The sequence below is a fragment of the Crotalus tigris genome, unplaced genomic scaffold (assembly GCF_016545835.1).
Source record: "Crotalus tigris isolate CLP2741 ecotype Arizona unplaced genomic scaffold, ASM1654583v1 scf7180000017559.9942113025:1136094, whole genome shotgun sequence".
NCBI classification, from domain to species: Eukaryota; Metazoa; Chordata; class Lepidosauria; order Squamata; family Viperidae; genus Crotalus; species Crotalus tigris.
The window spans coordinates 267501-280837 of NW_024096473.1; positions in this window are offsets into that span (position 1 = coordinate 267501).

Below are 13337 nucleotides of genomic sequence, written 5' to 3' on the forward strand. Positions count from 1 at the left end.
CCCCTGCTCTAGTAGGAGAACCTATACTATTTCAGACAAGTGACTGTTGTCTCTTCTTAAAAACCTCCAGCGAAGAAGCATCCACAATCTAACCATCTCTCCCTCTGCCGTCCCCTTCTCCTTTTGACTTCCATCTTTCCCAACATCTGGATCTTTTCCAAGGACATTAGGTGTAAAGTCTTCGAGCTTCACCTTCCATGTCTGTCCTTCCAAAATAAGGGCTGATTTCCGTTAGCAAAGCTCCCAATTAGTTGCATAGAATAGAATAGAATAGAATAGAATAGAATAGAATAGAATAGAATAGAATAGAATAGAATAGAATAGAATAGAATAGAATAGGTGAATGTCCAGTCTTCTCTTAAAAATCTCCAGTGATAGAGTGCCCACGATTTCTGGTGGCCAGCTGATCCACTGGTTGATTGTCCTCACTGTCAGGAAGTTTCTCTTAATTCCAGGTTGCTTCTCTCCTTGATCAGCTTCCAACCATTGTTTCTCATCCTTCCCTCTGGTGCTTTGGTGAATAATGTGACCACCCTCTTCCTTGGGGCAGCCCCTCAGATGCTGGAACTCTGCTATCATCTCCCCCGTTTCTTCTTTTCTTTAGCCAAACCCAAGTCCTGCAGCGGTTCTTTGTATGTTTTAGTCTCCAGGGTTTGGATCACCTTAGTTGCTCCTCTCTGAACTTTTCCCAAGGTCACAACATCTTTTTGGTAGTATGGTGACCAGTATGTAGTATAGTCTCCAGGGCTTGGATGATCTCAGTTGCTCTTCTCTGAATCTTTTTTTCTCCAAACACACACACACACTCTCTCTCTCTCTCTCTTTCATTCTCTCATCTATCTATCTATCTATCTATCTATCTATCTATCTATCTATCTATCTATCTATCTATCTATCTATCTATCTATCTATCTATCTATCTATCTATCCATCCATCTATCAAATCTATCTATCTATCTATCTATCTATCTATCTATCTATCTATCTATCTATCTATCTATCTACCTACCTACCTACCTACCTACCTACCTACCTACCTACCTACCTACCTACCTACCTACCTATCTATCTATCTATCCATCTATCCATCCATCCATCCATCTATCTATCTATCTATCTATCTATCTATCTATCTATCTATCTATCTATCCATCCATCCATTAAATCTCTCTCTCTCTCTCTCTCTCTCTCTCTCTCTCTCTCTCTCTCTCTCTCTCTCTCTCTCTCTCTCTCTCTCTCTCTCCCCTTGGAAACTGGGCCTGCCCGTGTTTGTCTTTTGTGTGGATGGGCTGGGCTGGTGGGAAGGTATAAAAACCTCTGCCATAAAATTGCAAGCTGGGAAGAATTGCGGGTAATTTGGCTCCACACGAAAGGAGCAGAAAGGACCAGCAACTCAGCGTTCACACCTTGTGTGGCTTCAGCCCCCAAAGTTTGCACAGCTAGATTGGAACAGCTGATTCCCAAACCAGACGCCAAACGCAGAGCAGCCTTCTCAATTCTGCTTTGTGCGTTAGAACATGTGAAAGCATATAATAACACTTTAGGCATCTGAAATGTGAGAAAGAATGATCCTGTAAGGCTGGTTTTTCCGTCCTGGTCCAGGGTGTGGTATCCCCTTAATAAGTAAACTAAATAATTACTTATTTACAGATTCAGCAAACAGGCTTTTGAAAGAGGGCCAGGGCCAGGGGAAGGGAGGGGAGAAAAATCTGGGTTTGTTTACCGAAACGTATGAAAGTCCAGCTGGAAATCACAGCTTGTTCATTTGCGTGATGTGGAGAATGTTTCTTCACTCTAATTGTCTGGGAAAAAAAAATCTAAAGAGCCTCCGATTCCCAAAAGTTCCATTTCAGCATACAGATCGTCCTCGCTTTATAACCCCAGTGGAGTCCAAAATTTCTGTCACTGAGCAAGACAGTGTGCCCCATTTTCGCCACCGTCATGAAGTGAATTACCACAGTTAAGTTAGCACCGCAGCTGTTAAGTGGACCCGGTTTCCCCGTCAACTTTGCTTGTGGGAAGATCGCAAAAGGGGATCACGTGACTCCCGAGGAGGGGGGAAACAACACTGCAACAGTCATAGGTACATGCCAGTTGCCGAGCCTCTGAATTTTGAACACGTGACCGCGGGAGAATGCTGCAATGGGTCGTAAGTGTGAAAAAAACGGTCAGGTCACTTTTTTGGGCAGTGTTGTAACTTGGAATAATCACTAACCAAATTGTTGTAAGTCGAGGACCCCCCTGTGTAGAAAGAAGACGTTCTCTTTGAAAAGAAGCACAACAAAGTCTTTTCTTTTTCTCAGCAGGATTTCTTCTTGTTTGTCTGCTGTAAAGTGGCAGAAGTGGTAATTTTGATGTATTTGTCGCAGACATTGTCATCTCCATGAGTTGAACAACTTCACACATTTATTTGGAAGTCGCTTTGGAAGGCTGATAAAAAGATAGCGCCAAATTGCGTTGGCGTGCCTTGCTTTGCAAGGAGACCGATTGCCAAAGCTTAAATGCAGTTTTGAAACAGGCGTTTTCTTAATCTACAGGAACATCAGCATGTGAGTGACCTAAATTTTAGATCCATAGCATCTACTGTAATTAAGAGGGGATTGATTGTGCACCATTCTCACATTGGTGTTGGCTGTTAGAAAGCACATAGGTTTCCTTCAGGCTGAACTGTCATGAAGATCAGTCAGCCAGACACCGTCCATCCATCACGGTAGAGTAGATACATCTGAATTCCACTCAACTCAATATAACCTGGCTTAGAATGGAAAAATTAAGTTTGAGATTATGAGGGTCGAGTTTTGTTCGCCGAGCTTGTGGGATGGTTTCTGAACATTTCATTACCCGGCTAGGTAATGTCTTCAGTGCAGTTTATGGTGGGTGCCTGTGTTGGTGTTTTTCTGCTTATAAAGACTTTGTGTGGTCAGTAGGTCTTCTGATGGGTCAGAAGTGGGTGTGTCAAGGGAGGGTCTTATGATGGCTCGGGTGTGGGTGTGTCAAGCGAGGGTCTTGCGATGGCTCAGGTGTGGGTGTGTCAAGGGAGGGTCTTGTGATGGCTCAGGTGTGGGCATGTTAAGTGAGGGTCTTGTGATGGCTCGGGTGTGGGTGTGTCAAGCAAGGGTCTTGTGATGGCTCAGGTGTAGGCATGTCAAGGGATTGTCTTGTGATAGCTCAGGTGTCGGCATGTCAAGTGAGGGTCTTCTGACGGCTCGGGTGTGGGTGTGTCAAGCAAGGGTTTGTGATGGCTCAGGTGTGGGTGTGTCAAGGGAGGGTCTTGTGATGGCTCAGGTGTGGGCATGTTAAGTGAGGGTCTTGTGATGGCTCGGGTGTGGGTGTGTCAAGCAAGGGTCTTCTGATGGCTCAGATGTGGGTGTGTCAAGTAAGGATCTTGTGATGGCTCAGGTGTAGGCGTGTCAAGGGATTGTCTTGTGATGGCTCAGGTGTGGGCATGTCAAGTGAGGGTCTTCTGACAGCTCGGGTGTGGGTGTGTCAAGTGAGGGTCTTGTGATGGCTCAGGTATGGGTGTGTCAAGGGAGGGTCTTGTGATGGCTCAGGTGTAGGCATGTCAAAGGATTGTCTTGTGATGGCTCAGGTGTGGGCATGTCAAGTGAGGGTCTTCTGACGGCTCAGGTGTGCGTGTGTCAAGTGAGGGTCTTGTGATGGCTCAGGTGTGGGTGTGTCAAGTGAGGGTCTTGGCTGTGCGGTTGATTTGAATTCTGAGAAGTTCATAAATCAGAGATTATCTCTTGGATTGACTGGGCTTTGTTGGCCTTAGCAACTGAGGACATCTTGCATGGAAAATAGTTGATCAAAGCTCTGGAGAAGCCCGTGCAAAATCAGCGTTTTTCAACAACACCTTTTTGCAACAACTCTGGGTCCTTAATGCGCACAGCTTACTCCAGCGACGTCTCCTTCACAAATTAAGATCCGCGTCGTTGGTCTTTGTCCTTGGAAATTTGCATCTGGATATTTGGTGAGAAGAAGAATCTGAGGTCTCCTGTCTACAGGTCCTTCCTTTCCGGGAAATTCGAATAGCCTAACATCTCAATGGATTTTGCTTAATGAGTAACTAGTTTTATGGGGCCTATTTCCATGGATAACAGCTTTTCAGACAAGAATCGGGCTATAAACCAGATAGAGAAATTGAAAGTGGAAGGAGACAGGCAGTAGCAAACCAGCTCTATGTTATTGCGAAGAATGAGATGGCTGTGTTCATGAAGTCATGGTATATAAGAATGACCTTGGGAGGACAGGTCCAAAGATGTTACTCAGGGAACGATCAGATTAGAGGCAACATAGTCCTCGGATGAACAGTGGGTGGGGCTCCAAAGGGACCTTCCCTAATTTCTCAAGGTGTAAAGGAGATGGGAGCAAGATTCTACATTCCAGCTTACATGATTCTATTGATGTAACTTTATGATAAAGTAGAATCAGCTTGTCTGGTTGTGTTACTTTGGTCTGCCTGATAAAAGTGTACATCAATCTTGCAAGTCTTGGAAGTTTTTAAGAAGAAGCTGGGCAACCATTTATCTGATATAGTATAGGGTTTCCTGCCTGAGCAGGGGGTTGGACTAGAAGACCTCCAAGGTCCCTTCCATCTGTTATTCTATTCTATTCTATTCTTTATTCTAATTCTATTCTAATTCTAATTCTGTTTTAGTCCCTATCCTATTTTATCCTATCCTATCCTATCCTATCCTATCCTGTCCTGTCCTGTCCTGTCCTGTCCTGTCCTATTCTATTCCTTTATTCTAATTCTAATTCTGTTTTAGTCTCTATCTTATCCTATCCTATCCCATCCCATCCTATATTCTAATTCTAACTCTAACTCTATTCTATTCTATTCCATATTCCCTATTCTATTCCATTCCATTCCATATTCTATTCTATTCTATTCTATTCTATTCTATTCTATTCTATTCTTTATTCTAATTCTATTCTAATTCTAATTCTGTTTTAGTCTCTATCCTATCCTATCCTATCCCATCCCATCCCATTCCATCCCATCCCATCCTATATTCTAATTCTAATTCTAATTCTATTCTATATTCCCTATTCTATTCTATTCCATTCCATATTCCGTATTCTATTCTATTCTATTCTATTCTATTCCATATTCCATATTCTATTCCATTCCATTCCATATTCCATATTTCATATTCTATTCTATTCCATTCCATTCCATATTCCATATTCTATTCTATTCTATTCTATTCTATTCTATTCTATTCTATTCTATTCTATTCTATTCTATTCTATTCTATTCTATTCTATTCTTTATTCCATTATTCTATTCTATTCTATTCTATTCTATTCTATCCTATCCTATTCTATTCTATTCTATTCTATTCTATTCTATTCTTTATTCCATTATTCTATTCTATTCTATTCTATTCTATTCTATTCTATTCTATTCTATTCTATTCTATTCCATTCCATTCCATTCCATTCCATTCCATTCCATTCCATTCCAGTCTATTCTATTCTATTCTTTATTCCATTATTCTATTCTATTCTATATCTGAAAGGACATTTCTCTTCCTGACTCCTTGATACCCCAAGAAATTAGAAAGGGCAGTGGTGGGATTCAAATAGGGGAACAACTGGTTCTCTGTGTGGATGCCACTTCCGGAAGTCCCTTCTGGGCCTGGGCAACAAAAAATTAGCTACCGGTTCTGCCGAAGTGGTGCGAACTGGCTGAATCCCACCGCTGGGAAAGGATCCCTTTGAGTCGCTTGCCTAGCCCACTATCCAGTTGCAGACGATTGATTGATTGATTCAATTTCTACAACTGCCCATCTTTACCAAGCGATTCCAGGCAGCTGACAATTCTACAATTCTAAAACAATCTAAACAATTTAAAAAGCGCGGCAAACCATAAAAACATCCACCAACGGAATAAGTACAGGTTGTCCTCGACCATTGAGCCTCGCCCCATTTTACGCCTTCCTGCCACAGCTGCTAAGTCATAAGTCCCTTTTTTCATAAGTCCCGTTGTAATTTTGAATCGTCACTAAGTAAACCGTTGTAAGTCCAGGACTGTGTGCAATCGAAGCAGGAGGTGAGGAGAACAGGAGACGGCGAGCAGGGTCTCCCGGTCCAAGGATTGGCGCAATTGGCCCGCTACTCAAAGGTGTGCGATAGTATAGCAAGGGGCTGGACTAGAAGACCTCCAAGGGTCCCTTCCAATTCTGTTATTCTATTCTATTTCCTAGGCCAGTTTCCCACGCCGCTTTGATCTACAGAAGCTGAGCTCAACTTGAGGGCATTTTTTTTTTACCTCTATTCTATTTTTCTTGTTTATTATAGTGTAGATTTTATTAGACGTTATACGTTTATTCTTCGTTCTGCCGAGTAGATTCACATTTTATTTATATATCTTTTATCCCCCGTACGGTACCATATGCACAAGGATAAGTTTCAATGAACAGCAGCATCCTATTGCTATTAAAAATCAGTGGATTTAATGTTTGGCTGCAATGATTTAATGTAGGTTTATGAATTCTATTCGGGTTTTTTTTTTCCCCATCGTAAGGCAAGCTGTGTGCTCCTTTGCAATCTTAATTTTCAGCTTTGCATCCTTAATATCTCGATGTTATTATGGGCGTGAACATCATATAGGTCGGGCGTGGCAGACATAATTTAGAGCATCTCAACGTTGATTTCTGGGGAGGAGGAATTTATAACCTCCCCAGACGCTCCTGTGGGTTAAACAGTATAAAAAGGTCACCTTTCCTGTGTAAATATTCACGTCCCTTCCGATGAACATGTCAGTTCTTGGAAAAAGTGGAGGTGTGTGTGTGTGTGTGTGTTTGCAAATGTTTACTAACTCTTTAATTTTGTAAAAGGTTAGGTCTGTCTGTAGCTTTATAGCTCCAAGTCAGTTGGAGTTTTTATGAGCAGTCAAAAGTCTTGCAAAAATGCAGGGGTTAAATTAGGCCTAGAAACAATTTCTTCTCCAAAGCATCTGGAGGCAGGACAAGAAGCAACGGGTGGAAACCAAACCATATGAAGAACCGGTTGCAGGAATTGGGCATCTCTAGTTTAATGAAGAGAAGGACGAGGGGGGATAGGATAGCAGTGTTCCAATGTCTCAGGAGCTGCCCAAAGAAGAAGGAGTCAAGCTACTCTCCAAAGCGCCTGAAGGCAGAACAAGAAGCAAAGGATGGAAACTAATCAAGGAGAGAAGCAACCTAGAACTAAGGAGAAACTTCCTGACAGTGAGAACAATTAACCAGTGAAACAACCTGCCTCCAGAAGCGGTGAATGGTCCATCACTGGAAGTTTTTAAGAAGAGACTGGACAGCCATTTGTCTGAAATGATCTAGGGTTTCCTGCCTGAGCAGGGGGTTGGACTAGATGACCTCCAGGGTCACTTCCAACTTTATTATTATTATAATCAAGGAGAGAAGCAACCTAGAACTAAGGAGGAATTTTCTGACAGTGAGAACAATTAACCAGTGGAACAGCCTGTCTCCAGAAGTGGTGAATGCTCCAACACTGGAAGTTTTTAAGAAGAGACTGGACAGCCATTTGTCCGAAATGGTATAGGGTTTCCTGCCTGAGCAGGGGGTTGGACTAGATGACCTCAAGGGCCCTTTCCAGCCCTACGACTGTAAGAATTGCACCATGAAAAGTCAGATCCTTTTCTCTCTCTCTCTATTTTGCTCCCCGCAGACCACCATACAGGTCCTCAACATACGACCGCAATCAAATCCAAAACTTCCACTGCTAAGTGAGCTGAGTTTGGCCCCGTTTTACAAGCTTTCTTGCCACTGTTGTTAAACGGATCGCTGCCGTCGTTAAGCTAGTAACAGAGTTGTAAAGTGAATCTGGATTCCCCGTTGACTTTGCTTGCCGGAAGGTCGCGAAAAGGGGGGGTCCCCTGACCCCCCCGGAACGCTGCAACTGTCGTAAACGTGAGCCTGTTGCTAAGCGTCTGAATTTTGATCACGCGTCTACGGGGAGGCTGCAACGGTCGTGTGAAAAAGGCTCCCAAATCACTTTTTTCAGGGCTGTTGTGACTTTGAATGGTCACTAAACAAATGTTGGTAAGTCAAGGGAGATTTGCATTTGGGTTGCAAAAATCTGGGTGGCCACTAGTGGCCGCAGCAAACGGGGGCAGAAAAGTCCAACTCTTTGCTGCCCTCTAGTGGCTGGAGTTTTATACATACAAACCTAGAACTAAAGAGAAACTTCCTGACAGTTAGAACAATTAACCAGTGGAACAACCTGCCTCCAGAAGTGGTGAATGCTCCAACACTGGAAGTTTTTAAGAAGAGACCGGACAGCCATTTGTCCAAAATGGTATAGGGTTTCCTGCCTGAGCAGGGGGTTGGACTAGATGACCTCCAAGGTCCCTTCCAACTTTATTATTATTATTACTATTACTATTACTATTACTATTACTATTACTATTACTATTACTATTATTATTATTATTATTATTGATCATCGCACAATCAGCCAGATGTTCAGACTGGACTTGGCATTTTTGTCTACCTATCGAGTCCTTCCCAACTTTATTATTATTATTATTAGATTCATTGAAAGCATGGATCTAAGAATAGGCAGTGACGGAGCACTTGGCCAGAGGTTAAGCCTCTAAAGTTGCTTTCATTACATTTATGTTACGGGATGCTGTGGCTAAGTGCAGGTGTGAAAAATGATAAATTTTATAAATGATAAAAGAGGGTTCCATTCCGCTTTAGGCTTGTCGATCTCACTCTGTTTAAAATTATAACGCCCTCCGGAACGGTTTCACCTGGGAGGATCCCCCAAAAGTAGAGAGGAGGAAGTCTTTTTTTTTTTCATTTCATTTTGTTTCTTTTGCAAAGACCCTGTTTAAGGAAACGCATCCCTCGAAGTAGCTTTTGAGACAGGACGGTGATTAAAATACTGCAGGACGCTGTTTTTTTTGGGGGGGGGGGAACTGTGTCTGCAGAGATGCGTTGAGAAAAGAGAAGGCAAGTTCTGGGAAAAGCGCCAAAATATGCATGCAAACTCAGATAAAACAGCACGACAATCTCGCTTTGGACCGCGGTCGCCGAGCAGCTGAAGAAACAAAAGGAATACCTTGCCTACAGCCGGGCGTGTTAAAGGAAAGGAAGACAGAAGGCTGAATGTAGACAGGTCTTCATTCTTCACCCCATTCTGGTTACTTTTACATTTTCCAGAAAAGAAAAAAAAAAACCACGCTTTTTCATACTTTCAAGGACTGCAGCAAAGCGTCGGCTAAATCGGGACCTACGTTTTGCCTCAGTTTACCTTTTGCAATAAGCAACCGAGTTGGAAGATCATTTAAAAGCATGATAAAAAAGTGGGGTGTCCAGGAAGCAGGAGAAGCAGGAAAAATGGATTACGTTGACTTTTATAGTCAGCACAAAAAAAAGGAACTTAAAAAGTTGATCGCTTTAGAAAAATGGTCCTCTGTTCAGTTACCTCACGCAGTGTTTCTCAACCTTGACAAGTTTAAGGCATGAGGACTTCAACTCCCAGAATTCCACAGCCAGCATTGCTGGCTGTGGAATTCTGGGAATTGAAGTCCACATGCCTTAAAATTGTCAAGGTTGAGAAACACTGCCGCACAGGAACGAAAGCATCCAATAATATGTGAGCACAGCCACAGAAAAGGGCATTGTATTCTGAGTAAAAGTAAAAGAGACATTTGCAAAGAAAAAACATCAAAACTGGTATGGGAAAGTTATGACACTGTTCGCTTAGCGAAAACATTTAAAAACGTTTCGGATATTTGCTGGAAATGTAAACAACAGCCAGGCACTTATTACCATGCCTGGTGGACATGCCCTATCGCTAAGAAATATTGGTCTAAGATCCATAGATGGTTGGAAAAGATGATGAAACTACAAATAGAATTTAAACCATAATTGTTTTTGTTAGGAATATTAAGACCTAATTATGGCAAAGAGAATGACTACTTGATACTGCATGTTTGAACTGCTGCAAGGATAGTATTTGCCCAGTTTTGGAAAAATGAGAATCTACCTTCTGACCAGATTATTATTACCAAAATTTTAGAGTGTGCAGAAATGGATAGACTAACATTAGAAATGAAAGAAAAAGATGATTCAATTTATTTCAGAACTTGGGAAAAATTTTATCAATGGTTAGAGACACGTTAGAACTTGAAGGATTTAATATTTTAGAATAGATGACTAATTTTTAATCGAGTTCTAACTAACATTTTGATGATACGATTACTTTTCCTGATTTACTGATTTTCATTTGTTACTTTTGATTGTTACAATTTATTTTTTTTTGAGATTTTATTAGTAGTGTTTACTTAATAGATTAACGTATTTGTTTACTAATTGTTTTTAATATGTTACAGTTTAAGCTCTGTTAAAAATGGTTGAATATGATATAATAATAGTAGTAAAGTTGGAAGGGACCTTGGAGGTCATCTAGTCCAACCCCCTGCTCAGGCAGGAAACCCTACACCATTTCAGACAAATGGCTGTCCAGTCTCTTCTTAAAAACTTCCAGTGTTGGAGCATTTACTGCTTCTGGAGGCAGGCTGTTCCACTGGTTAATTGTTCTAACTGTCAGGAAGTTTCTCCTTAGTTCTAGGTTGCTTCTCTCCTTGGTTAGTTTCCATCCGTTGTTTCTTGTTCTGTCTTCAGGCCCTTTGGAAAATAGCTTGATTCCCTCTTCTTTATGGCAGCCCCTGAGATATTGAAATACTGCTATCTTGTCCCCCCTTGTCCTTCTCTTCATTAAACTAGACATACCCAATTCTAGCAACCATTCCTTCTATGTTTTAGCCTCCAGTCCCCTAATCATCTTTGTTGCTCTTCTCTGCACTCTTTCTAGATTCTCAGCATCTTTTTTACATCGTGGTGACCAAAACTGGACGCAGGATTCCAAGTGTGGCCTTTACTCATTATTATGATCCGGATGGTTGCTTGTTTGTTGAATTATGTGATTGTACCTATCCTTATTTTACCCTAATTCCTTATTTCCTTCCCCTTTCCTTTTACCCCTTCCTTTAGCATACCTGTATTGTTCCTATTTTTCCTCACCTATATAAATTTAATAAAATTTTGTTTAAAAAAAAACTGGTATGGGAAAGATATCTTCTCAGCGCTTCCCAAGATTGAGGTTAATTATGGAGGCTTCAGAACAGCTAAAAACAAAAACTGTTATCTGGGATTTATTTGATGCTCTTCTGCCAGGCCTGGTTTCTCAAAAGAAACCAGAAAAAAGAAAAGAGAGGGTTTTTTTCTTTGAAGGTTAAGGCTTTTGGGAAACGATTAGCAATACAAGTGAGAAAGCAAATTTAAAATGCCACCTGCCCCCATCATGTCACTTAGCCAGACAAAACATAAACCATGTTTCAAGTATGACAAAGTCCATCCTCTGTGACCCTCAAAAAGGAAATTGGCTTTTGTGGTGCACCAGGTATGTTCTCCTTTAATTGGGAGTTTGTATTTTGGGAATTCCCATTTGGTTTTTTTGTTTTGTTTTGTTTTGTTCCGTTTTGCTTTGATCACATTGAAGTCAGACAAGAGCCTAAATCCAGCACCAGGTTTGCAGTTAACCTCACTGATTTCATTAGGACATCTATAAGTTTCCTTTCGAATGTTAGATCATAGAAATTGGCATAAGTCTTGTCTTCTCGTGAAAAGGCATATCAGAGGAGAGGAAGGATAAGAAACAATGGTTGGAAGCTGATCAAAGAGAGAAGCAACCTGGAATTAAGGAGAAACTTCCTGACAGTGAGGACAATCAACCAGTGGAACAGCTTTGCCTCCAGAAGTTGTGGGTGCTCCATCACTGGAGATTTTTAAGAAGAGGATAGACAGTCACCTGTTTGTGATGGTATAGATTCTCCTCCTGCTTGAGCAGGGGGCTGGATTAAAAGACCTCCAAGGTCCCTTCCAGCTCTACTCTACTCTACTCTACTCTACTCTACTCTACTCTACTCTACTCTACTCTACTCTACTCTATTGTTCATTTCATTATTCTATTCTATTCTATTCTATTCTATTCTATTCTATTCTATTCTATTCTATTCTTCATTCCATTATTCTATTCTATTCTATTCTATTCTATTCTATTCTATTCTATTCTATTCTATTCCATTCCATTCCATATTCTATTCTATTCTTCATTCCATTATTCTATTCTATTCTATTCTATTCTATTCTATTCTATTCTATTCTATTCTATTCTATTCTATTCTATTCTATTCTTCTATTCTATTCTATTCCATTCCATATTCTATTCTATTCTATTCTATTCTATTCTATTCTATTCTATTCTATTCTATTCTATTCTATTCTATTCTATATTCTGTTCTATCCTATTCTATATCCTATCCTATCCTATCCTATCCTATCCTATCCTATCCTATCCTATCCTATCCTATCCTATCCTATTCCTCCAAGTTACCTTTGGAGATCTGGTTGGTCAGATGCAAATTGCCCAGCTTCGACTGTAGACGTAACATCGTCTTCTTTCAATGGAGATTTGTTGGTTATTTCACTGGGTTTCATCCCTCCCATCTGGAGCCTGCACCTGCTCTGTAACCCCCCCCCCCTTTTTTTTTTTTTTAAAGTCCAACAGCTCTGAATTTTTCCTGAACGTCCCCAGTTCCTGGAGGCAACACAACTTGAAGACAAGCTCCTGGCTTTATGTGAGACGAGGGGCAGAGAAGGGATGTTCTCATGTGCCCAAAGTAGACTGAGCTTCTGTTTCTACGTTCCCAGTTCTGTTCTTAGAAAATACCTCATTTTCCACAAACAACTGCCTTGAAATGGGGGATGCGACAGAGGAATCGCAGACGTGTTCTAGGAAGAGAGTGGATTTATCGCTGGACTTTTATTCGAACTTTAAAAGAACAGAGAAGAGCAACGAAGATGATTAAGGGACTGGAGGCTAAAACATATAAGGAACGGTTGCTAGAATTGGGTATGTCTAGCTTAATGACCAAACCGGTCAGTCCTAGAGGAGATCAACCCTGACTGCTCTTTAGAAGGCCAGATCCTGAAGTGGAAACTCAAGTACTTTGGCCACCTAATGAGAAGGAAGGACTCACTGGAGAAGAGCCTGATGCTGGGAAAGATGGAGGGCAAGAGAAGAAGGGGAGGACAGAGAAGGAGGTGGCTGGATGGAGTCACTGAAGCAGGAGGCGTGAGCTTAAATGACTCCAGAAGATAGTAGAGGACAGGAAGGCCTGGAGGAACGTGGTCGCGATGGGTCGGACACGACTTTGCAACTAACAACAACAGCTTAATGAAAAGAAGGACGAGGGGTGATATGATCGCAGTCTTCCAATATTAGTGGGGCTGCCCCAAAGAAGAGGGAGTGAAGCTATT